The sequence below is a fragment of the Tasmannia lanceolata genome, unplaced genomic scaffold (genome assembly GCF_043159265.1).
Source record: "Tasmannia lanceolata isolate RefF3 unplaced genomic scaffold, GAP_Taslan_0.1 ptg000026l, whole genome shotgun sequence".
In the NCBI taxonomy this organism is placed as follows: domain Eukaryota; kingdom Viridiplantae; phylum Streptophyta; class Magnoliopsida; order Canellales; family Winteraceae; genus Tasmannia; species Tasmannia lanceolata.
In genome coordinates, this window is record NW_027518703.1 from 1,945,282 (window position 1) to 1,971,116 (window position 25,835).

Sequence of the window (25,835 nt, forward strand, 5' to 3'; positions counted from 1 at the left end):
TTAGGGGTTTGTCCTAGATTTATAGGAGCGCCTCCGTCCGGTCAGTTGGCGATTCACATCGTCGACTGATGACTAGGTCTAGAATGCGCTAATGATCCCATTGTTTTCCTTAAGAAATACAGCCTAGTTACACATAGGTTGTAGGAACCACCTGCATTAGCTTAGGGCTAACCTGCATTTAGTTAGGGCATATAGGGTGTCCTAAAATCTACAATTCACTGGAATTTAAATAATCGTTCAAGACGCTTTAATAATTAGCCCGGTCTTTTAGATCGAGTCTAAGATAGAGGTCTAGGTATCTTAGGAATCATAGTTTAGAATAGGTGCGAAGAACTACGTTGCTTTGATTCTCGTGGAGGCGGGGATACGTAGGCTTCTTTGGATGAACATCAGACCATCCGAGGACTCGGGCTAAATCGTTTAGAGTCTTAGGATTTGTTGTGTTGTTATATTGTGTATTTTGTTGTGTTTTCTTACTTTCTTGTGCAGACCCTATACCTGTAGCTGTAGCATGCATGTGTTTGTCCACCAGAACTTAGACACCAGTTAGGTATGTCACTCATAACCTAGTTGTAATTAGGCGACACATTTTTTATTTTGTTTTGTATGTGCTTATTATTTCATCCCCTGGTCATGCATGATTAGGTAGACGTCTTCCCGGGGATATTTGTTCCCATTTCACATGATTTTTGCCCAAAACTCTTCGAGGTTAATAATAAATGGCATAAGAGACCAAGTGTTCGCACTCGGGCGAATTGGGGGCGCTCTCGGACCTTCTCCATTCGTCATCAGGCATGGACCTTTTGTATCTCTGGTTATCCATTGCAAACAGAGCATTTGTTTTGGTTCCATGGCGTGTCCATGGATGGCGACTCTGAGTTATTTTTAGATATATCTTGGTTTCGAGCTCTGGCTCCGGATCAGGATGTATCTCTTTCTTTTTATAGCGCCACTCATGCTATGCTGTGAGGGTGGCAACAGTTTCGAGAGTTCCCTGGCAGAGCTCTCCTTCACGTTGTGGATGATCCAGAAGAGGGTGTTAGGGACCCGTTCCCTCACCGCCTATCTCGGATCGGGGTCCACAGGCTGGCGACTCTGCTGGGGAGTTCTTGAAACGTTGCCTAATTCTTTAAAAATGTCATTTTTACTAACTTTGGAGAAATTTGAACTAAAATCATTTTAAATGGGAATTATATCGTTAGAATCCAGGGGCACCAGATAGGTGCGTAATTAAAACAAGGGATTCAAACACTACACATCATGCATTATCATATTCTTTATTTCTTTCATTATCTTCATTATTGGCCCCAGGAAATAGATATGATGCGTACCAGATGGGCAATTATGACCTTGAGGGAACCGTTGTATCTATTTTCGAGCTATGCGCCGGAGCTGCAGCCGTAGACACTGGGTGTGTGTGGTACCCGGATCCCGCGAGAGGGGTGGGGCGCGAGCCGCCGCTCTCTCTCTCTTGGTCTCTCGTACCCACGCGATTGGCGTGTGCATTTTAATTATTGATTTGAATTTGTCTTTCCTGTAAACTTGGGATCACTAAGGCAATCCGAATTCCACACGAAAGAGACTGACAGAGTCGCCACCTAGATGTGGGATCTAGGACCCGTAATTAACCAGAAATCTAGACTCGCTACCTGGTTACGAGAATGGAAGGTATGGGGAGTTATCCACCACATGCACCATTCCTGCCCGATAATCGGTCTTCGATTCCAAAAGCTAACTCTTTTAAATTTATTTTAAATGGCTCATTCAACTCTAAGTTAATGTGCGAACTAAGTGACATGCATCCTAGAATCTAATTTCAATGTGAATCCTAGATGTGTATCTTGATTTATTAATTTGTCTGGATTCATTCTAAGTGAAAGTTCTCCTAGAATTCTAATTTCATGGAAAACCCTAACTGATTTGATTAAGTATTTACAAGAAAATTAATATCCAAAACACCACAATTTGTTATGGTGCCGACTCGCGGGTGGTATGCCGTCAGACATCCAAGCTGCCTACGTACCCAAGCCTCACTGGGATCAGAGTCGACGTAGTTCGGTGCACCTAAGCTAAGCTACTTATGCCTAACTCAACTAGGACACCGACCTAGACGGGATTGACTGTTTCAACAGTTTTAGGAGAAGTTATTTAATTCAAGTTGAGGATTTTATTATCTTAGGATTTCATCTAAGATGCTATATGATTCTCATCTAAATGCAAATGGTCCCTTAGACTAATGCAGGTTTGCCTACATCCTAGTTTACTAGGCTTGTCCTAGGGAAAGATTGGGTGACTAGTGTAACTAGACCTATGGCACGGTTGCTATACATAGCAAACGTCCGTGATGAGGCTGGACTCCTAACTCTAGGACTCCCTAAAACTTAGGACACAACACGACACGACACCATTGTTCCTAAATTGGGCTCTAAGGGTTCTTACGACGGAAACCATAATCCAATGGTTCCGAGAGACACGAGATGAATCGAGATGATGAATAGTGTGAGGGAATGGGAAAGATAGAGAAAGGTGCGACTGAACTTGGGAGTGCCAAATTGCCTACGTACCCCGTGATGGGGATCAAGCCACACGTAGTTCCACTGGGGAGGTTACTTGGATTTTGGAAGACAGAATTGGTATTTGTATCTGGAATCGGGTTTGCATTTGAGCATTGGACTTGAGATTCAGAAACATTGATCTAGCAATGGGATTTTGGAATTGGGAATTTGCATCAAAGAATTGAGCATATAGGAATCATCAAGGGTTTGAATTTTCGGAATTCGAAGTGGGCGGGCTTATGAGATTCGGCCAAATGGATTCAGACATGCGACTCGGATTGTGTTGGGATATTACTTGGTTGGATTGGGTTAATGGTTAGGGTCAAGTGAGTCGGGTCTAAGTTAGGAGCAAACCCGAGACTAGCCATGGTCTAACTAGGAGGAAGCAGGGTACAAACCAGGGTGCGGACCAGGGTGCACCAGGGTGCGAACCAGCAGGGAACCAGGGTGCGAACCAGCAGGGGAACCAGGGTGCAACCAGCAGGGAACCTGGGTGCAACCAGCAGCGAACCTGAGTGCGAACCAGCAGGGAACCAGGGTGCGAACCAGCAGGGGAACCAGGGTGCAACCAGGAGGGAACCTGGGTGCAACCAGCAGCGAACCTGGGTGCAACCAGGGTCTAACCAGAGTGCGAACCAGCAGGGAACCAGGGTGCGAACCAATATCGAACCAGGGTGCGAACCAGTAGGGAACCAGGGTGCAACCAGCAGGGAACCAGGGTGCAACCAGCAGGGGAACCAGGGTGCGAATCAGTAGGGAACCAGGGTGCAACCAGCATCGAACCTGGGTGCAACCAGCAGCGAACCTGGGTGCAACCAGGGTCTAACCAGAGGCTAACCAGGGGGAAAACGGACCCTACATGCTTCCTAACATGGTTTTTCTTTTAAAGTAAAAGATATGCATGAAAACAGACCCTACATAGAATTGAAATAAATGCCTACCTCTTTGGAAACCCACTTTGTGTTTGATTTTTTCTTTGATGTTAATTCCTTGAAGATGATTCCTTGCTTGATAATGACTGCTTTTAATATATATCACCCAACGTATAAAATCACCCGATCCGGCAAGGATGGCCGAACCCTTGAAGAGATGAGGGAGAGGGATGAATTTTCTAAGAGAGGGGTTCTCTCCTCTTTTCTTCTCTTCTTTTTCCTTTGATGGTGGGATGAGAGGGTATTTATAGGAGAATGGGATAGGAGGTTAGGTGAGGTTAGGTGAGGTTAGGTAAGGTTAGGTGAGGTTAGGTAAGGTTAGGTGAGGTTAGGTGAGGTTAGGTGAGGTTTGGTGAGGTTTGGATGGTTATGATGAGAGGAGAGGTTAGGTGAGGTTAGGTGAGGTTTGGATGGTTAGGATGAGAGGAGAGGTTAGGTGGTTTTGGATGGTTAGACCCAGGTCATGATCTGCCACTGATCTAACGATTTACGGAAATCGGGTTTCGGAATAGAATCAGGGTCCGGGCTATGAAGTGACCCTAGCTTATTTTGTCCCGATTGATGATCCGTAAAGTCAGATCAAGATATTAATGACCTAAAACATATAAATCAATGATAGAGGGGGTTCTCACATGGATTTAACACACTAATTTATTTGTTGATTAAAACAAAACAAAATGGGGTGTCTACAGATGCCCCTCTTTGGTAGAGATGACGTAGTCATTGAATACCAAAGTTAAAAATGACAGAACCATTTTGCGTAGTTTTAATCGACAAAGGACTCTCTAGACACAACGCACCTTAACATAATGCAAAACCTTAGATGAAACCCTAGAACTTGAATAATAAAAAAAACTCGATGCGGCGCCGTTCACAAACGGGCAATTAGAGAATGAGATATCATTTTCGAATGGATTCTGAAGGGAAAGGACAAAGATCGCTCTCAAACTGTTTTTAGAAGGAGATGAGACGCCGCTCACAAGCGGGTTCAACGAGGATAAGAAGCATTCCCAAATGGACTTGGATAATGAGGCACCGTTCACAAACGGCCTCAAGGAGGATAGAAAACCATTCACAAATGGACTCGAGAAAAGAGGCACCGTTCACAAACGGGCTCAAGGAGAAGACAAGACCATTCACAAATGGACTCGAGAAATGAGGCACCGTTCACAAACGGGCTCAAGGAGGACGATACCATTCACAAATGGATTCGAGAAAAGAGGCACCGTTCACAAACGGGCTCAAGGAGAAGACAAGACCATTCACAAATGGACTCGAGAAATGAGGCACCGTTCACAAACGGGCTCAAGGAGGACGATACCATTCACAAATGGATTCGAGAAAAGAGGCACCATTCACAAACGGGCTCAAGGATAAGACAAGACCATTCACAAATGGACTCGAGAAATGAGGCACCATTCACAAACAGGCTCAAGGAGAAGACGAGACCATTCACAAATGGATTCGAGAAATGAGGCACCGTTCACAAACGGGCTCAAGGAGAAGACGAGACCATTCACAAATGGATTCGAGAAATGAGGCACCGTTCACAAACGGGCTCAAGGAGAAGACAAGACCATTCACAAATGGATTCGAGAAATGAGGCACCGTTCACAAACGGGCTCAAGGAGAAGACAAGACCATTCACAAATGGACTCGAGAAATGAGGCACCGTTCACAAACGGGCTCAAAGAGGACACGAGACCATTCACAAATGGACTCAGAAAATGAGGCACCGTTCACAAACGGGCTCAAGGAGAAGACGAGACCATTCACAAATGGATTCGAAAAATGAGGCACCGTTCACAAACGGGCTCAAGGAGAAGACAAGACCATTCACAAATGGATTCGAGAAATGAGGCACCGTTCACAAACGGGCTCAAGGAGAAGACGAGACCATTCACAAATGGACTCGAGAAATGAGGCGCCGTTCACAAACGGGCTCAAGGAGAACACGAGACCATTCACAAATGGACTCAGAAAATGAGAAACATGTTCACAAACGGGTTCAAGGAGAAGACGAGACCATCCCCAAATGGCCTCGAGAAAAGAGGCACCGTTCACAAACGGGCTCAAAGAGGGCATGAGATTTTTCATGAACTTGAATTTGACGTAAGATTGGGTTTGTTTGAATCGGGGATTGGTTTTGATGAATTTTTTATTTTTGGGAAATGAGGTACCGTCCGCAAACGGGCTCAAGGAGAAGACGAGACCATTCACAAACGGCCTCGAGAAATGAGGCACCTTTCACAGAAGGGCTCAAAGAGGACATGAGATTTTTCATGAACTTGAATTTGACGTAAGATTGGATTTGTTTGAATCGGGGATTGGATTTGATGAATTTTTATTTTTGGGAAATGAGGTACCGTCCGCAAACGGGCTCAAGGAGAAGACGAGACCATTCACAAATGGGCTCGAGAAATGAGGCACCGTTCACAAACGGGCTCGACGACACAAGATAGCTTTGATTGATGAATTCAACAATGAAAAATTTAGAGATTTTTATGAATTTGAATTTGACGTAGGATTGGATTTTTTGAATTGGGGATTGGATTTGATGAATTTTTGATTTTTTGAGAAATGAGGCACCGTCCACAAACGGGCTCAAGGAGGACATGAGACCATTCATAAATGAACTCAGAAAATGAGGCACCGTTCACAAATGGGCTCAAGGAGAAGACGAGACCATTCACAAATGAACTCGAGAAATGAGGCGCCGTTCACAAACGGGCTCAAGGAGAACATGAGACCATTCACAAATGGACTCGGAAAAAGGAGACACCGTTCACAAACGGGTTCAAGGAGAAGACGAGACCATTTACAAATGGACTCGAGAAAAGAGGCACCGTTCACAAACGGGCTCAAAGAAACAAGAGAATTTTTATGAACTTGAATTTGTCGTAGGATTGGATTTTTTTGAATTAAGGATTTGGATTTGATAAATTTTTTATTTTTGGGAAATGAGGTACCGTCCGTAAACGGGCTCAAGGAGAAGACGAGACCATTCACAAATGGGCTCGAGAAATGAGGCACCGTTCACAAACGGGCTCGACGACACAAGATAGCTTTGATTGATGAATTCAACAATGAAAAATTTAGAGATTTTTATGAATTTGAATTTGACGTAGGATTGGATTTTTTGAATTGGGGATTGGATTTGATGAATTTTTGATTTTTTGAGAAATGAGGCACCGTCCACAAACGGGCTCAAGGAGGACATGAGACCATTCATAAATGAACTCAGAAAATGAGGCACCGTTCACAAATGGGCTCAAGGAGAAGACGAAACCATTCACAAATGGACTCGAGAGATGAGGCACCGTTCACAAACGGGCTCAAGGAGAAGACGAGGCCATTTGCAAATGGGCTCGAGAAAAGAGGTACCGTTCACAAACGGGCTCGAAGAATTTAGAGATTTTCCATGAACTTGAATTTGACGTAGGATGGGATTTTTATTTTATTTTTTTAATTAAGGATTTGGATTTGATAAATTTTTTTATTTTTGGAAAATGAGGTACCGTCCGCAAACGGGCTCAAGGAGAAGATGAGACCATTCACAAATGGCCTCGAGAAAAGAGGCACCGTTCACAAACGGGCTCAAAGAGGACATGAGATTTTTCATGAACTTGAATTTGACGTAGGATTGGATTTTTTTTTATTTATTTTTTTAATTAAGGATTTGGATTTGATAAATTTTTTTATTTTTGGAAAATGAGGTACCGTCCGCAAACGGGCTCAAGGAGAAGATGAGACCATTCACAAATGGCCTCGAGAACAGAGGCACCGTTCACAAACGGGCTCAAAGAGGACATTAGAGCATTCACAAATGGACTCAGAGAATGAGAAACCTGTTCACAAACGGGTTCAAGGAGAAGACGAGACCATTCACAAATGGACTCGAGAAATGAGGCACCTTTCACAAAAGGGCTCAAAGAGGACATGAGATTTTTCATGAACTTGAATTTGACGTAAGATTGGATTTGTTTGAATCGGGGATTGGATTTGATGAATTTTGGATTTTTTTTTTTATTTTTTTTTTGAACTCAATGAAATCGGGGACATTATAGATCGTGCCCAGTAAAGATATTGGAAACCAAGACTTTGACGAATGATGAGACGACCAACCTTATGAACGAAGAACCATTAGTAACAAGAATGGATTAGGAACACTTTTATGAAACTTCAACAAGATTTTTCTCAATGAGACTGTTGGTCTTGTCTTCTGGGGATTTTGATAACTGAAACCTTGAACAAGATACTTGAAATTGGTAATTTAGAACAACGGCTCTCTAACATGGAAAAGCGGGATCTGTTTTTTGACAGGTGCTTAGATGAACATTTCTTGACCAGGATAGTATTTAACTAACCGGAAGGAAATTCTGAATTTTAATGGTTCATCTTTCTGAGAAATTGGCTCAACCACCATTGCATCTGGGGCTCTTCCAAGCTTAAGGTGCCTTCCTGGGGTATGATCTTTTTACGGAAGCTGGGCTTTCTGATGTTTCTACTTCTGAACTCTTCTGAGTTGATCTTCTTTGAAATGTAGCTGTTTGACTAGATTCTCGAACCCTTTCAGGTATAATTGCAGGGAGCTGCCTAGGCCGGGCCTCCTTCACCAAGACAGTTACATCATTTGGACATAGGAACGACGATTGACTCTTTCTAAAGAGAAAACTTAGATGAAAGGCACTACTCAAAGGATTGAGCAGCCCTGAAGGAGTGAACTTAGAATAACAAAGATTGACTGACTATACTGACAAACACAGTGATGCTTCTGACTTAGTTAATATTTTGTTTGGTAAGTCTATCCTTTCGAGGAATAGTTTTTCAATTGGTAAACACTGGACTTTTTCCTTAAAACAGTAATGCCTCAAGGATTTAATTACGCCCCCTAAGATTGCTTAGCTTCAATGCCCCCAGTTTTGAGGATATCACTTGAATTTGCTTGAACTTCAGTTGATCTTCAGTCTTGATACCAGCTGTAGCCTTCTTATAATGATTCTCTTACCGTGACCAAGTCACCTCTTCGGGGTTTTTAACTTGGCGGACCGCGCTAGCCTTAACTTTTGCCTGAACCACCATTCTAGGTTTTCGATCCAGCAGGCTATCCCCTTAGCTTTTGCCTAAGCCGCCCTTTCGGGTTTTCAACTTAGCAGGGGAATGATCTTAAATTTTGCCTAGACCGCCCTTTCAGGTTTTCAGTCTAGCAGATCTTCAAACTCCGTTCGTTTTCTTATTCATCATTTTTTTTTATTGTGTCTCGGGACCTAGCTCATTAGTTCTGAACACCAGAAGGACTTTATAGGTAGGATAGGGCTTTTCAAAGAATGGCTTAAGGTTCAACAAAGATTTCGACCGAACCTGTGAACAGGTTGCCTACATATCCCAAGGTAGGAATCAGGTCGTGTGTAGGTCAAGGCGAATGCCCCTAGTTTGAAGATCAATTGTTTGAAGGTTAATTGATTTTTTTCCTTTTTTCTTTTCTTTCTGGAACAATTAACTTCTCTTCTTTTGGAACTTGTCCCTCTTTTTTTTTCTGGAACGATTGATTTTTCTTTTTCTTTTTTTTTGAATCGACCGAACTCGGTTTAACCGAGCTGCCTACGTACCCCAGTGTAGGGATCAGGTCTCGCGTAGTTCGGGGCGGATGCCCCTAGTTTGATGGGTTTTCAAGAAAATTTGATTCAGGCTCGAAGGGTTTGCAAACCGGTATTCTTTTGACGTTGGGTTCTGATTTTGGGATTTATTCGGCCAAAGGAGGCCTTCCGATGTTCAAATTGGGAATCGATCTAGGTTACTAGGGTCCCTCTGGTACTGATTATTTATTTATTTTTTCTTTTCTTTTTTTTTCACAGAATTTGACGGCATTTCCAGGTAAGAGATAATGGATCTTCTTCTTCCAAGATTCTAATACGTGCTTTTGATTTTCATAGAGTGAAACTTGTTCTTTGACATCCTCCATCTATGGATTCGTACTCTCGATATCTGATGATCACTTTTCATTGTTTGCTCTTGAACTTTTCATCTTGAATTTGTTGGCTTTATGTTATGAATTTGAGAACCAAGGTCATTGATTGGAAATATGAAAGTTGTTTCCACTCTATGCCCCTTGTATAGCATATATCTTCTCACTTTCTTCATTTTCTTTGAGCTTTCCATCTATGTCTTGCCCCTGGTATCGGTTGTAGCTTTTCTAGACAATCTTCTTATTCTTGAAATAATTTTATCAATTCTTCACACTCTTTAGAGGGTAATGTATTTTCAATCGGCATTCACTGAATCAAAGTTTCAGTGCCAGTGTTTATCATTTCAATTTCATCTTTGAAAGGTTGGGATTGGCGCTCCTCCTCTCGTTCAAGTAATTGCTGTGACTCAAGTGGAGTTTCGTCAATTTTGTCCTCATTTGAAGAGGGAGTCTTATTTTAAGATCAGAAGCACACTTAAGAACAGACACAAGTGAACTTTTTTGAACTGACTGAAATTTTATTTAAAGAAAAGCTATTACATCAGACGACCTATCCTGAACATGCTCAGGATTCACAACTCTAAATAAGAAAGGGAAACAGAAGATAACTTGCCTGGACTAGGCATTGACCTTTAACTGTAAGACCGGACTCAACAATTATACTGACCATGATGACTGACTCAACATAAAATAGTAAGTGACTAAAACTTTAACTGCTGCAACTGTTTGGCATTGAAGGCTCGGCGAAGGCTGGTTCGTTCTGAACATCATCATGGCTGATACTTTCAATTTTGGACAATGATGACTGATTCGCATAGGGAAATGCCCCTAGCTCAAGGATTCTGAGAGTGAACTCTGAAGGACTTAGCAAAATAATCTTGAAAAAGGTAGCCCCTAGAGGAGGAACAGACCAGGGGTACAAGCAAGATTGGATTATCTGGACCAGGCATGATCAGATCATGAGAACGCATAATCAAAAGATTGTGAGATTCTGCATCTGCCAGTTAGGGGATGGCATGAAGATACGATCGAATCGTATGACAGAAGAACGAAAGACGCACGATCAAAAGATTAGATGAGATAGCATAAGATTGCTTTCAACGGATAGATCATGAATGACTAATCCTATGAGATCTTTGGAAATAATGGGATTTATATCCTAACTCAAAGGGAATTTTTTTTTTTTCACATTTTATCAGTGTTACCTGAAGGCATCAACCTTAATCCTAATCTATCGGAGTGGAGAGAGAATCTCGACTCATGACTTTGTTCGTGTATATAAGGACCGATCGTGACCATTGGAAGATGGACCACGGCCTAATCTAGACACCAATGGGTAGGATATCCTAAACTAGGCTCACACACGTGATGCACATGTGTTCGTATACTACATGCATGTGTGGGTTAATCTAGGGGTAAGGCCAAGAGTTCCCTTAGCGCGAATCCATGTTCGATATACTGTACCAGTGTCCGGCGTATCAGTACGTGAACAAGAGATCCGTTTACATACCATAAAGGTACTAGGCTAAGGGTGGAATGCTTCTCTAGCACAGAGGCACCAGGTGATGAAATCCCAGTCAACCATGCTAGATAACACTCCGGGTTCCTAAAATAGGACGTGTGTGCACGTGAGATGCAAGAGTTTAGATGCAAGTGATGTAAGTGTGTGCAATATGTTTGCGCAATCTATGATGCCTTCAGGTTTTGTTAAATTAAGTTTGAGTAAAATGTGATGAGAAAATAAAACAAGACAAACTAATCTAACAAGTATAGAGTTTTTATGAGCCATTTAAAATTAAATTCAAATGAATTATCTTTTGGAATTTTAATGAAGTTAGGTGATCCCCAGCAGAGTCGCCAGACTGTGGTACCCGGATCCCGCGAGAGGGGTGGGGCGCGAGCCGCCGCTCTCTCTCTCTTGGTCTCTCGTACCCACGCGATTGGCGTGTGCATTTTAATTATTGATTTGAATTTGTCTTTCCTGTAAACTTGGGATCACTAAGGCAATCCGAATTCCACACGAAAGAGACTGACAGAGTCGCCACCTAGATGTGGGATCTAGGACCCGTAATTAACCAGAAATCTAGACTCGCTACCTGGTTACGAGAATGGAAGGTATGGGGAGTTATCCACCACATGCACCATTCCTGCCCGATAATCGGTCTTCGATTCCAAAAGCTAACTCTTTTAAATTTATTTTAAATGGCTCATTCAACTCTAAGTTAATGTGCGAACTAAGTGACATGCATCCTAGAATCTAATTTCAATGTGAATCCTAGATGTGTATCTTGATTTATTAATTTGTCTGGATTCATTCTAAGTGAAAGTTCTCCTAGAATTCTAATTTCATGGAAAACCCTAACTGATTTGATTAAGTATTTACAAGAAAATTAATATCCAAAACACCACAATTTGTTATGGTGCCGACTCGCGGGTGGTATGCCGTCAGACATCCAAGCTGCCTACGTACCCAAGCCTCACTGGGATCAGAGTCGACGTAGTTCGGTGCACCTAAGCTAAGCTACTTATGCCTAACTCAACTAGGACACCGACCTAGACGGGATTGACTGTTTCAACAGTTTTAGGAGAAGTTATTTAATTCAAGTTGAGGATTTTATTATCTTAGGATTTCATCTAAGATGCTATATGATTCTCATCTAAATGCAAATGGTCCCTTAGACTAATGCAGGTTTGCCTACATCCTAGTTTACTAGGCTTGTCCTAGGGAAAGATTGGGTGACTAGTGTAACTAGACCTATGGCACGGTTGCTATACATAGCAAACGTCCGTGATGAGGCTGGACTCCTAACTCTAGGACTCCCTAAAACTTAGGACACAACACGACACGACACCATTGTTCCTAAATTGGGCTCTAAGGGTTCTTACGACGGAAACCATAATCCAATGGTTCCGAGAGACACGAGATGAATCGAGATGATGAATAGTGTGAGGGAATGGGAAAGATAGAGAAAGGTGCGACTGAACTTGGGAGTGCCAAATTGCCTACGTACCCCGTGATGGGGATCAAGCCACACGTAGTTCCACTGGGGAGGTTACTTGGATTTTGGAAGACAGAATTGGTATTTGTATCTGGAATCGGGTTTGCATTTGAGCATTGGACTTGAGATTCAGAAACATTGATCTAGCAATGGGATTTTGGAATTGGGAATTTGCATCAAAGAATTGAGCATATAGGAATCATCAAGGGTTTGAATTTTCGGAATTCGAAGTGGGCGGGCTTATGAGATTCGGCCAAATGGATTCAGACATGCGACTCGGATTGTGTTGGGATATTACTTGGTTGGATTGGGTTAATGGTTAGGGTCAAGTGAGTCGGGTCTAAGTTAGGAGCAAACCCGAGACTAGCCATGGTCTAACTAGGAGGAAGCAGGGTACAAACCAGGGTGCGGACCAGGGTGCACCAGGGTGCGAACCAGCAGGGAACCAGGGTGCGAACCAGCAGGGGAACCAGGGTGCAACCAGCAGGGAACCTGGGTGCAACCAGCAGCGAACCTGAGTGCGAACCAGCAGGGAACCAGGGTGCGAACCAGCAGGGGAACCAGGGTGCAACCAGGAGGGAACCTGGGTGCAACCAGCAGCGAACCTGGGTGCAACCAGGGTCTAACCAGAGTGCGAACCAGCAGGGAACCAGGGTGCGAACCAATATCGAACCAGGGTGCGAACCAGTAGGGAACCAGGGTGCAACCAGCAGGGAACCAGGGTGCAACCAGCAGGGGAACCAGGGTGCGAATCAGTAGGGAACCAGGGTGCAACCAGCATCGAACCTGGGTGCAACCAGCAGCGAACCTGGGTGCAACCAGGGTCTAACCAGAGGCTAACCAGGGGGAAAACGGACCCTACATGCTTCCTAACATGGTTTTTCTTTTAAAGTAAAAGATATGCATGAAAACAGACCCTACATAGAATTGAAATAAATGCCTACCTCTTTGGAAACCCACTTTGTGTTTGATTTTTTCTTTGATGTTAATTCCTTGAAGATGATTCCTTGCTTGATAATGACTGCTTTTAATATATATCACCCAACGTATAAAATCACCCGATCCGGCAAGGATGGCCGAACCCTTGAAGAGATGAGGGAGAGGGATGAATTTTCTAAGAGAGGGGTTCTCTCCTCTTTTCTTCTCTTCTTTTTCCTTTGATGGTGGGATGAGAGGGTATTTATAGGAGAATGGGATAGGAGGTTAGGTGAGGTTAGGTGAGGTTAGGTAAGGTTAGGTGAGGTTAGGTAAGGTTAGGTGAGGTTAGGTGAGGTTAGGTGAGGTTTGGTGAGGTTTGGATGGTTATGATGAGAGGAGAGGTTAGGTGAGGTTAGGTGAGGTTTGGATGGTTAGGATGAGAGGAGAGGTTAGGTGGTTTTGGATGGTTAGACCCAGGTCATGATCTGCCACTGATCTAACGATTTACGGAAATCGGGTTTCGGAATAGAATCAGGGTCCGGGCTATGAAGTGACCCTAGCTTATTTTGTCCCGATTGATGATCCGTAAAGTCAGATCAAGATATTAATGACCTAAAACATATAAATCAATGATAGAGGGGGTTCTCACATGGATTTAACACACTAATTTATTTGTTGATTAAAACAAAACAAAATGGGGTGTCTACAGATGCCCCTCTTTGGTAGAGATGACGTAGTCATTGAATACCAAAGTTAAAAATGACAGAACCATTTTGCGTAGTTTTAATCGACAAAGGACTCTCTAGACACAACGCACCTTAACATAATGCAAAACCTTAGATGAAACCCTAGAACTTGAATAATAAAAAAAACTCGATGCGGCGCCGTTCACAAACGGGCAATTAGAGAATGAGATATCATTTTCGAATGGATTCTGAAGGGAAAGGACAAAGATCGCTCTCAAACTGTTTTTAGAAGGAGATGAGACGCCGCTCACAAGCGGGTTCAACGAGGATAAGAAGCATTCCCAAATGGACTTGGATAATGAGGCACCGTTCACAAACGGCCTCAAGGAGGATAGAAAACCATTCACAAATGGACTCGAGAAAAGAGGCACCGTTCACAAACGGGCTCAAGGAGAAGACAAGACCATTCACAAATGGACTCGAGAAATGAGGCACCGTTCACAAACGGGCTCAAGGAGGACGATACCATTCACAAATGGATTCGAGAAAAGAGGCACCGTTCACAAACGGGCTCAAGGAGAAGACAAGACCATTCACAAATGGACTCGAGAAATGAGGCACCGTTCACAAACGGGCTCAAGGAGGACGATACCATTCACAAATGGATTCGAGAAAAGAGGCACCATTCACAAACGGGCTCAAGGATAAGACAAGACCATTCACAAATGGACTCGAGAAATGAGGCACCATTCACAAACAGGCTCAAGGAGAAGACGAGACCATTCACAAATGGATTCGAGAAATGAGGCACCGTTCACAAACGGGCTCAAGGAGAAGACGAGACCATTCACAAATGGATTCGAGAAATGAGGCACCGTTCACAAACGGGCTCAAGGAGAAGACAAGACCATTCACAAATGGATTCGAGAAATGAGGCACCGTTCACAAACGGGCTCAAGGAGAAGACAAGACCATTCACAAATGGACTCGAGAAATGAGGCACCGTTCACAAACGGGCTCAAAGAGGACACGAGACCATTCACAAATGGACTCAGAAAATGAGGCACCGTTCACAAACGGGCTCAAGGAGAAGACGAGACCATTCACAAATGGATTCGAAAAATGAGGCACCGTTCACAAACGGGCTCAAGGAGAAGACAAGACCATTCACAAATGGATTCGAGAAATGAGGCACCGTTCACAAACGGGCTCAAGGAGAAGACGAGACCATTCACAAATGGACTCGAGAAATGAGGCGCCGTTCACAAACGGGCTCAAGGAGAACACGAGACCATTCACAAATGGACTCAGAAAATGAGAAACATGTTCACAAACGGGTTCAAGGAGAAGACGAGACCATCCCCAAATGGCCTCGAGAAAAGAGGCACCGTTCACAAACGGGCTCAAAGAGGGCATGAGATTTTTCATGAACTTGAATTTGACGTAAGATTGGGTTTGTTTGAATCGGGGATTGGTTTTGATGAATTTTTTATTTTTGGGAAATGAGGTACCGTCCGCAAACGGGCTCAAGGAGAAGACGAGACCATTCACAAACGGCCTCGAGAAATGAGGCACCTTTCACAGAAGGGCTCAAAGAGGACATGAGATTTTTCATGAACTTGAATTTGACGTAAGATTGGATTTGTTTGAATCGGGGATTGGATTTGATGAATTTTTATTTTTGGGAAATGAGGTACCGTCCGCAAACGGGCTCAAGGAGAAGACGAGACCATTCACAAATGGGCTCGAGAAATGAGGCACCGTTCACAAACGGGCTCGACGACACAAGATAGCTTTGATTGATGAATTCAACAATGAAAAATTTAGAGATTTTTATGAATTTGAATTTGACGTAGGATTGGATTTTTTGAATTGGGGATTGGATTTGATGAATTTTTGATTTTTTGAGAAATGAGGCACCGTCCACAAACGGGCTCAAGGAGGACATGAGACCATTCATAAATGAACTCAGAAAATGAGGCACCGTTCACAAATGGGCTCAAGGAGAAGACGAGACCATTCACAAATGAACTCGAGAAATGAGGCGCCGTTCACAAACGGGCTCAAGGAGAACATGAGACCATTCACAAATGGACTCGGAAAAAGGAGACACCGTTCACAAACGGGTTCAAGGAGAAGACGAGACCATTTACAAATGGACTCGAGAAAAGAGGCACCGTTCACAAACGGGCTCAAAGAAACAAGAGAATTTTTATGAACTTGAATTTGTCGTAGGATTGGATTTTTTTGAATTAAGGATTTGGATTTGATAAATTTTTTATTTTTGGGAAATGAGGTACCGTCCGTAAACGGGCTCAAGGAGAAGACGAGACCATTCACAAATGGGCTCGAGAAATGAGGCACCGTTCACAAACGGGCTCGACGACACAAGATAGCTTTGATTGATGAATTCAACAATGAAAAATTTAGAGATTTTTATGAATTTGAATTTGACGTAGGATTGGATTTTTTGAATTGGGGATTGGATTTGATGAATTTTTGATTTTTTGAGAAATGAGGCACCGTCCACAAACGGGCTCAAGGAGGACATGAGACCATTCATAAATGAACTCAGAAAATGAGGCACCGTTCACAAATGGGCTCAAGGAGAAGACGAAACCATTCACAAATGGACTCGAGAGATGAGGCACCGTTCACAAACGGGCTCAAGGAGAAGACGAGGCCATTTGCAAATGGGCTCGAGAAAAGAGGTACCGTTCACAAACGGGCTCGAAGAATTTAGAGATTTTCCATGAACTTGAATTTGACGTAGGATGGGATTTTTATTTTATTTTTTTAATTAAGGATTTGGATTTGATAAATTTTTTTATTTTTGGAAAATGAGGTACCGTCCGCAAACGGGCTCAAGGAGAAGATGAGACCATTCACAAATGGCCTCGAGAAAAGAGGCACCGTTCACAAACGGGCTCAAAGAGGACATGAGATTTTTCATGAACTTGAATTTGACGTAGGATTGGATTTTTTTTTATTTATTTTTTTAATTAAGGATTTGGATTTGATAAATTTTTTTATTTTTGGAAAATGAGGTACCGTCCGCAAACGGGCTCAAGGAGAAGATGAGACCATTCACAAATGGCCTCGAGAACAGAGGCACCGTTCACAAACGGGCTCAAAGAGGACATTAGAGCATTCACAAATGGACTCAGAGAATGAGAAACCTGTTCACAAACGGGTTCAAGGAGAAGACGAGACCATTCACAAATGGACTCGAGAAATGAGGCACCTTTCACAAAAGGGCTCAAAGAGGACATGAGATTTTTCATGAACTTGAATTTGACGTAAGATTGGATTTGTTTGAATCGGGGATTGGATTTGATGAATTTTGGATTTTTTTTTTTATTTTTTTTTTGAACTCAATGAAATCGGGGACATTATAGATCGTGCCCAGTAAAGATATTGGAAACCAAGACTTTGACGAATGATGAGACGACCAACCTTATGAACGAAGAACCATTAGTAACAAGAATGGATTAGGAACACTTTTATGAAACTTCAACAAGATTTTTCTCAATGAGACTGTTGGTCTTGTCTTCTGGGGATTTTGATAACTGAAACCTTGAACAAGATACTTGAAATTGGTAATTTAGAACAACGGCTCTCTAACATGGAAAAGCGGGATCTGTTTTTTGACAGGTGCTTAGATGAACATTTCTTGACCAGGATAGTATTTAACTAACCGGAAGGAAATTCTGAATTTTAATGGTTCATCTTTCTGAGAAATTGGCTCAACCACCATTGCATCTGGGGCTCTTCCAAGCTTAAGGTGCCTTCCTGGGGTATGATCTTTTTACGGAAGCTGGGCTTTCTGATGTTTCTACTTCTGAACTCTTCTGAGTTGATCTTCTTTGAAATGTAGCTGTTTGACTAGATTCTCGAACCCTTTCAGGTATAATTGCAGGGAGCTGCCTAGGCCGGGCCTCCTTCACCAAGACAGTTACATCATTTGGACATAGGAACGACGATTGACTCTTTCTAAAGAGAAAACTTAGATGAAAGGCACTACTCAAAGGATTGAGCAGCCCTGAAGGAGTGAACTTAGAATAACAAAGATTGACTGACTATACTGACAAACACAGTGATGCTTCTGACTTAGTTAATATTTTGTTTGGTAAGTCTATCCTTTCGAGGAATAGTTTTTCAATTGGTAAACACTGGACTTTTTCCTTAAAACAGTAATGCCTCAAGGATTTAATTACGCCCCCTAAGATTGCTTAGCTTCAATGCCCCCAGTTTTGAGGATATCACTTGAATTTGCTTGAACTTCAGTTGATCTTCAGTCTTGATACCAGCTGTAGCCTTCTTATAATGATTCTCTTACCGTGACCAAGTCACCTCTTCGGGGTTTTTAACTTGGCGGACCGCGCTAGCCTTAACTTTTGCCTGAACCACCATTCTAGGTTTTCGATCCAGCAGGCTATCCCCTTAGCTTTTGCCTAAGCCGCCCTTTCGGGTTTTCAACTTAGCAGGGGAATGATCTTAAATTTTGCCTAGACCGCCCTTTCAGGTTTTCAGTCTAGCAGATCTTCAAACTCCGTTCGTTTTCTTATTCATCATTTTTTTTTATTGTGTCTCGGGACCTAGCTCATTAGTTCTGAACACCAGAAGGACTTTATAGGTAGGATAGGGCTTTTCAAAGAATGGCTTAAGGTTCAACAAAGATTTCGACCGAACCTGTGAACAGGTTGCCTACATATCCCAAGGTAGGAATCAGGTCGTGTGTAGGTCAAGGCGAATGCCCCTAGTTTGAAGATCAATTGTTTGAAGGTTAATTGATTTTTTTCCTTTTTTCTTTTCTTTCTGGAACAATTAACTTCTCTTCTTTTGGAACTTGTCCCTCTTTTTTTTTCTGGAACGATTGATTTTTCTTTTTCTTTTTTTTTGAATCGACCGAACTCGGTTTAACCGAGCTGCCTACGTACCCCAGTGTAGGGATCAGGTCTCGCGTAGTTCGGGGCGGATGCCCCTAGTTTGATGGGTTTTCAAGAAAATTTGATTCAGGCTCGAAGGGTTTGCAAACCGGTATTCTTTTGACGTTGGGTTCTGATTTTGGGATTTATTCGGCCAAAGGAGGCCTTCCGATGTTCAAATTGGGAATCGATCTAGGTTACTAGGGTCCCTCTGGTACTGATTATTTATTTATTTTTTCTTTTCTTTTTTTTTCACAGAATTTGACGGCATTTCCAGGTAAGAGATAATGGATCTTCTTCTTCCAAGATTCTAATACGTGCTTTTGATTTTCATAGAGTGAAACTTGTTCTTTGACATCCTCCATCTATGGATTCGTACTCTCGATATCTGATGATCACTTTTCATTGTTTGCTCTTGAACTTTTCATCTTGAATTTGTTGGCTTTATGTTATGAATTTGAGAACCAAGGTCATTGATTGGAAATATGAAAGTTGTTTCCACTCTATGCCCCTTGTATAGCATATATCTTCTCACTTTCTTCATTTTCTTTGAGCTTTCCATCTATGTCTTGCCCCTGGTATCGGTTGTAGCTTTTCTAGACAATCTTCTTATTCTTGAAATAATTTTATCAATTCTTCACACTCTTTAGAGGGTAATGTATTTTCAATCGGCATTCACTGAATCAAAGTTTCAGTGCCAGTGTTTATCATTTCAATTTCATCTTTGAAAGGTTGGGATTGGCGCTCCTCCTCTCGTTCAAGTAATTGCTGTGACTCAAGTGGAGTTTCGTCAATTTTGTCCTCATTTGAAGAGGGAGTCTTATTTTAAGATCAGAAGCACACTTAAGAACAGACACAAGTGAACTTTTTTGAACTGACTGAAATTTTATTTAAAGAAAAGCTATTACATCAGACGACCTATCCTGAACATGCTCAGGATTCACAACTCTAAATAAGAAAGGGAAACAGAAGATAACTTGCCTGGACTAGGCATTGACCTTTAACTGTAAGACCGGACTCAACAATTATACTGACCATGATGACTGACTCAACATAAAATAGTAAGTGACTAAAACTTTAACTGCTGCAACTGTTTGGCATTGAAGGCTCGGCGAAGGCTGGTTCGTTCTGAACATCATCATGGCTGATACTTTCAATTTTGGACAATGATGACTGATTCGCATAGGGAAATGCCCCTAGCTCAAGGATTCTGAGAGTGAACTCTGAAGGACTTAGCAAAATAATCTTGAAAAAGGTAGCCCCTAGAGGAGGAACAGACCAGGGGTACAAGCAAGATTGGATTATCTGGACCAGGCATGATCAGATCATGAGAACGCATAATCAAAAGATTGTGAGATTCTGCATCTGCCAGTTAGGGGATGGCATGAAGATACGATCGAATCGTATGACAGAAGAACGAAAGACGCACGATCAAAAGATTAGATGAGATAGCATAAGATTGCTTTCAACGGATAGATCATGAATGACTAATCCTATGAGATCTTTGGAAATAATGGGATTTATATCCTAACTCAAAGGGAATTTTTTTTTTTTCACATTTTATCAGTGTTACCTGAAGGCATCAACCTTAATCCTAATCTATCGGAGTGGAGAGAGAATCTCGACTCATGACTTTGTTCGTGTATATAAGGACCGATCGTGACCATTGGAAGATGGACCACGGCCTAATCTAGACACCAATGGGTAGGATATCCTAAACTAGGCTCACACACGTGATGCACATGTGTTCGTATACTACATGCATGTGTGGGTTAATCTAGGGGTAAGGCCAAGAGTTCCCTTAGCGCGAATCCATGTTCGATATACTGTACCAGTGTCCGGCGTATCAGTACGTGAACAAGAGATCCGTTTACGTACCATAAAGGTACTAGGCTAAGGGTGGAATGCTTCTCTAGCACAGAGGCACCAGGTGATGAAATCCCAGTCAACCATGCTAGATAACACTCCGGGTTCCTAAAATAGGACGTGTGTGCACGTGAGATGCAAGAGTTTAGATGCAAGTGATGTAAGTGTGTGCAATATGTTTGCGCAATCTATGATGCCTTCAGGTTTTGTTAAATTAAGTTTGAGTAAAATGTGATGAGAAAATAAAACAAGACAAACTAATCTAACAAGTATAGAGTTTTTATGAGCCATTTAAAATTAAATTCAAATGAATTATCTTTTGGAATTTTAATGAAGTTAGGTGATCCCCAGCAGAGTCGCCAGACTGTGGTACCCGGATCCCGCGAGAGGGGTGGGGCGCGAGCCGCCGCTCTCTCTCTCTTGGTCTCTCGTACCCACGCGATTGGCGTGTGCATTTTAATTATTGATTTGAATTTGTCTTTCCTGTAAACTTGGGATCACTAAGGCAATCCGAATTCCACACGAAAGAGACTGACAGAGTCGCCACCTAGATGTGGGATCTAGGACCCGTAATTAACCAGAAATCTAGACTCGCTACCTGGTTACGAGAATGGAAGGTATGGGGAGTTATCCACCACATGCACCATTCCTGCCCGATAATCGGTCTTCGATTCCAAAAGCTAACTCTTTTAAATTTATTTTAAATGGCTCATTCAACTCTAAGTTAATGTGCGAACTAAGTGACATGCATCCTAGAATCTAATTTCAATGTGAATCCTAGATGTGTATCTTGATTTATTAATTTGTCTGGATTCATTCTAAGTGAAAGTTCTCCTAGAATTCTAATTTCATGGAAAACCCTAACTGATTTGATTAAGTATTTACAAGAAAATTAATATCCAAAACACCACAATTTGTTATGGTGCCGACTCGCGGGTGGTATGCCGTCAGACATCCAAGCTGCCTACGTACCCAAGCCTCACTGGGATCAGAGTCGACGTAGTTCGGTGCACCTAAGCTAAGCTACTTATGCCTAACTCAACTAGGACACCGACCTAGACGGGATTGACTGTTTCAACAGTTTTAGGAGAAGTTATTTAATTCAAGTTGAGGATTTTATTATCTTAGGATTTCATCTAAGATGCTATATGATTCTCATCTAAATGCAAATGGTCCCTTAGACTAATGCAGGTTTGCCTACATCCTAGTTTACTAGGCTTGTCCTAGGGAAAGATTGGGTGACTAGTGTAACTAGACCTATGGCACGGTTGCTATACATAGCAAACGTCCGTGATGAGGCTGGACTCCTAACTCTAGGACTCCCTAAAACTTAGGACACAACACGACACGACACCATTGTTCCTAAATTGGGCTCTAAGGGTTCTTACGACGGAAACCATAATCCAATGGTTCCGAGAGACACGAGATGAATCGAGATGATGAATAGTGTGAGGGAATGGGAAAGATAGAGAAAGGTGCGACTGAACTTGGGAGTGCCAAATTGCCTACGTACCCCGTGATGGGGATCAAGCCACACGTAGTTCCACTGGGGAGGTTACTTGGATTTTGGAAGACAGAATTGGTATTTGTATCTGGAATCGGGTTTGCATTTGAGCATTGGACTTGAGATTCAGAAACATTGATCTAGCAATGGGATTTTGGAATTGGGAATTTGCATCAAAGAATTGAGCATATAGGAATCATCAAGGGTTTGAATTTTCGGAATTCGAAGTGGGCGGGCTTATGAGATTCGGCCAAATGGATTCAGACATGCGACTCGGATTGTGTTGGGATATTACTTGGTTGGATTGGGTTAATGGTTAGGGTCAAGTGAGTCGGGTCTAAGTTAGGAGCAAACCCGAGACTAGCCATGGTCTAACTAGGAGGAAGCAGGGTACAAACCAGGGTGCGGACCAGGGTGCACCAGGGTGCGAACCAGCAGGGAACCAGGGTGCGAACCAGCAGGGGAACCAGGGTGCAACCAGCAGGGAACCTGGGTGCAACCAGCAGCGAACCTGAGTGCGAACCAGCAGGGAACCAGGGTGCGAACCAGCAGGGGAACCAGGGTGCAACCAGGAGGGAACCTGGGTGCAACCAGCAGCGAACCTGGGTGCAACCAGGGTCTAACCAGAGTGCGAACCAGCAGGGAACCAGGGTGCGAACCAATATCGAACCAGGGTGCGAACCAGTAGGGAACCAGGGTGCAACCAGCAGGGAACCAGGGTGCAACCAGCAGGGGAACCAGGGTGCGAATCAGTAGGGAACCAGGGTGCAACCAGCATCGAACCTGGGTGCAACCAGCAGCGAACCTGGGTGCAACCAGGGTCTAACCAGAGGCTAACCAGGGGGAAAACGGACCCTACATGCTTCCTAACATGGTTTTTCTTTTAAAGTAAAAGATATGCATGAAAACAGACCCTACATAGAATTGAAATAAATGCCTACCTCTTTGGAAACCCACTTTGTGTTTGATTTTTTCTTTGATGTTAATTCCTTGAAGATGATTCCTTGCTTGATAATGACTGCTTTTAATATATATCACCCAACGTATAAAATCACCCGATCCGGCAAGGATGGCCGAACCCTTGAAGAGATGAGGGAGAGGGATGAATTTTCTAAGAGAGGGGTTCTCTCCTCTTTTCTTCTCTTCTTTTTCCTTTGATGGTGGGATGAGAGGGTATTTATAGGAGAATGGGATAGGAGGTTAGGTGAGGTTAGGTGAGGTTAGGTAAGGTTAGGTGAGGTTAGGTAAGGTTAGGTGAGGTTAGGTGAGGTTAGGTGAGGTTTGGTGAGGTTTGGATGGTTATGATGAGAGGAGAGGTTAGGTGAGGTTAGGTGAGGTTTGGATGGTTAGGATGAGAGGAGAGGTTAGGTGGTTTTGGATGGTTAGACCCAGGTCATGATCTGCCACTGATCTAACGATTTACGGAAATCGGGTTTCGGAATAGAATCAGGGTCCGGGCTATGAAGTGACCCTAGCTTATTTTGTCCCGATTGATGATCCGTAAAGTCAGATCAAGATATTAATGACCTAAAACATATAAATCAATGATAGAGGGGGTTCTCACATGGATTTAACACACTAATTTATTTGTTGATTAAAACAAAACAAAATGGGGTGTCTACAGTGTGCTGGTGTTCTACAGCAGCCAATGAGCGATGAACATACTCTGTATAATGTTGGGCGTGCTGGCGTTATACATCAAGGGTATGGTCATATGCATAGTACCCTGCAGATATGCCTGGGCCCTACTTTTATTTCATTATATTATGTATATATATATTAGTTGCTCCATTTAGAACCAAAATTATGGAACCCTTGCTAGGACACTATATATATGTACTCATATAGGACGAACATGTGTTGGTTACACATGTGAAGCCTAGAGTTAGGGGTTTTGTTCCATTTATAGATTAGGGTAGTCCGCTTTATGTGGCTATAGCACGTTCTAGTGCACTCATCAGTTTGTCTTGAGTTGAGATTTTCTTGACTCCGTTAGATTAGATTAGGGCTGGTGCCCCTGGTTAGGGTGTATATATATATATGTATATATATGTGTGTATAGTGTATTATTCTTAGATTATGGCTTATCCTTTCGAATAAGGTTTCTTTATCTATTTCAGTCATACCATTCTTTCAGACCCGGTCGATGACTCTTGCTCTTGCTTGGTCATCATCCAGATCGCAGTCTACCTTGTCATCTTTATCACGTGATTATTCCTGTACCTCGGATTTATATCCGTTCTGCTGGCTGTCAGATCGAGGCCTACTTTCTACAGAGATTTTCTGATCTATTATCGCCGATTAGAGTTTGTTCACTATTTCAGTCTTGGATCAGGCCGATGGTTCTTGTTCACCACCTTTTATGACCATGATCCATTTCTCGATTCCTCGTTATCCGTTTCATTTAAAATTTGTGAACCTAATCATTCCTTGCTAGCTGTTAGACCAGGGCCTGTCTATCAATAAAGTTTTCTAGTCTATCCATTAGCCACATTGTTTCATTCCCTAGCCTTCGGACCTGGTCAGTAATTTTCCTCTATCGTTATTCCGACCATGGTCTGCCTTTTGTCTCTCGAGTGTACATTTGTGTCGTTCCTTTGTACGTGACTTCTTTGCTGAGTTGATTTGTAGTTACCTTCTTGTACCTACACCATTTGTTGAGTTGATTGTCTAGATTAGGACCCATTTTCGGTGGGTATTCCTGGTCTAATTCTTCCTATCTACATTCTCTTGATTTGGTTGGTGGCATTTCCCTTGTCATTGTTTAAATCATAATCTGTCATCTCGTCGTCATTCATGGCCAGTCCTTCATGTGATTACATCTCTGTGGTGACCATATTCTGATTGCTGATTGTGTGCTTATCTTGCCATCATTATTTGAGTGTAAGTATCCTTGCTGAGAGTCCTACATTACTGAGTTTCTATTTATTTACCCTTATGTTGAGTTGTGGGGATCACCTTATATAGCTGTCATGTTGCCGGATTTTATATAAACACCTTTAACGTGATTGCTATCTTTTCAGAGTTATGGATAAGCGATGAGTTTACTCTACCACGATCCTTTTAGGGCCGTCATGCTGCCGGATTTTATTCAACTCATTTTCAGTGTGATCGCTATCATTTTGGGTTATTGATAAGTCATGTGCTTACCCTACCATGATCCCTCTTACAATGGTTATGATGCTGGTTCCTACCCAATGCAGAGATGTGTTTGTATTATCTCTTGTTTCAACTTGTGTATATCATTTTCATGAGATTGCCTCATACTAAAATCAGTTTTTGTCAATTCCATGACAGGAGTCTAACCTAATTGACCTCACCTATTTGTTGAACCAGTTTCCTTTCATTTCACATAATCAAGTCAACAGGACTTATATCAGGGTTGAACAGGGTTGAACCCCAAGCCATTGACACCATGGAAGAAGGTGTACTACTCATATATTTTTAGTGCCAGTTCATCTGTATCAAAAAAAAAATGTGTC

The 25,835-nt window shown here is 42.5% G+C and overlaps 3 long non-coding RNA genes across 3 annotated transcripts in view; all 3 read right to left on the bottom strand.

The window, feature by feature from the left end:
- LOC143858500 (uncharacterized) overlaps positions 1-4,966 on the bottom strand; it is a 20,137-nt gene extending 15,171 nt beyond the window's left edge. Inside the window, exon 1 of the long non-coding RNA XR_013238962.1 lies at positions 3,497-4,966. This is a non-coding gene — a long non-coding RNA (uncharacterized LOC143858500). The remainder of the gene's footprint in view (positions 1-3,496) is intronic.
- Positions 4,967-6,935: 1,969 nt separating this feature from the next.
- Positions 6,936-14,865, bottom strand: LOC143858744 (uncharacterized). The gene is made up of 2 exons (XR_013239026.1): positions 13,396-14,865; positions 6,936-10,389 (listed from the first exon to the last, which is right to left on the bottom strand). It is a non-coding gene; the product is annotated as an uncharacterized LOC143858744 (long non-coding RNA).
- A 1,969-nt stretch (positions 14,866-16,834) lies between these two features.
- Positions 16,835-23,971, bottom strand: LOC143858761 (uncharacterized). Its single transcript, XR_013239030.1, has 2 exons — positions 23,295-23,971; positions 16,835-20,288 (listed from the first exon to the last, which is right to left on the bottom strand). It is a non-coding gene; the product is annotated as an uncharacterized LOC143858761 (long non-coding RNA).
- Between the last annotated feature and the right edge of the window lie 1,864 nt (positions 23,972-25,835).